Raw genomic sequence first — 1,388 nt, 5'->3', positions numbered from 1 at the left:
TTATCGAAGACTGCATGGTAGCTGCATGGCATCCGCAACCCTGCTTTCCTCCTTCCTATCCTTGTTTTCTGCATTTTTAGACTTATTATCTATTTGTCAGTCGGACTGGGTTGTATTTAGAGGCTCTAGACTTGTGACACTAGATTGTTGGGTTGTGTTGGTTTATGCTTGTACTGTTTTCCACACATTTCAGTGATTTATATATTTCTTATGAAAATTCGAGACTTAATCAGTTTTAGAAAATGATTTTATAAAGAGAATTCACGGTGGTTACTTGTTGGGTTGTCTTGCCTAGTATTGTTATAGGCGCCATCACGGCCGGGGTATTTAGGGTCGTGACAATGGATCCCTGTGGTCCAATGAGAACATTAAGCAGAGGTGGTAAAAGTTATGTGATGGTGCTTGTTGATGATTACTCTAGGTTTACTTGCACATTGCTTTTAGCATCTAAAGATGAAGCATTTGTCATGTTTACTTCTTTTGTTAGAAAAACTCATAAACAACTAGGTAATCAACTTGCATCAATATGTCTTATCATGGAACTGAATTTGAAAATGCTAAGTTTGCTAAATTTTTGTATGCTACATCATAAATAGTTGCATGACTAGACCTTTTATTAAGAGGATTCCCTATGAGTCACTTAAAGGGAGAAAGTTAAATACATGCCATCTTAGGGCATTTAGATGCAAGTGCTTTGTGCACAATAATGGCAAAAACTCCCTAGGTAAGTATGAACCCAAAACTAATGAGAGAGTATTCTTGGGATATTCTTCACATTGTAAAGCTTATAAGATATACAGTAAAAGAACTATGTGTGTAAAAAAAATGTACTCCCTTCGTTCCAGTTTATGTGAACCTATTTTCTTTTTGGTCCGTTCCAAAAAGAATTACCCGTTTCTAAATTTAGAAACAATTTAGCTTAAACTTCCAATTCTACCCTTAATAAAAAGTTTTTATAACCATATAAATACTCTGGGCCCCATTTTAACTTGTTTAAGACCACAAATTCTAAAAGTCTTTATTTTTTCTTAAACTCTATGCCCAGTCAAACAGGTTCACATAAATTGGAACAGAGGGAGTATATGTTATTTTTTTTTAAAAAAACTAACATTCTTTCTGAGAGGCAGGAACAAGATAATGAAGAGATTGGGCTGATAAGAAATTAAAATGGTGAAACCACAGTCCAACCTGAAGATGCATCATAGGAAGGAACATGTGATGGAACATGTCTTTCTACCTAGTGCAACATGACAGGGGGAACTGACTAGAGAGGAACTGATCCTCAAACCTCAGGGGAACCTGTCCATGAACCTATTCCTCAGTAACAAAACCAGGAAGGAACATCCAAAGAAATTGACATTTCTATTGGAACATCCACGAAATTGGAT

Source organism: Nicotiana tabacum, chromosome 5 (genome assembly GCF_000715075.1).
Source record: "Nicotiana tabacum cultivar K326 chromosome 5, ASM71507v2, whole genome shotgun sequence".
NCBI lineage: Eukaryota > Viridiplantae > Streptophyta > Magnoliopsida > Solanales > Solanaceae > Nicotiana > Nicotiana tabacum.
The sequence above is the reverse complement of the archived record's forward strand: the minus strand, read 5'-3'. Positions refer to the sequence as shown.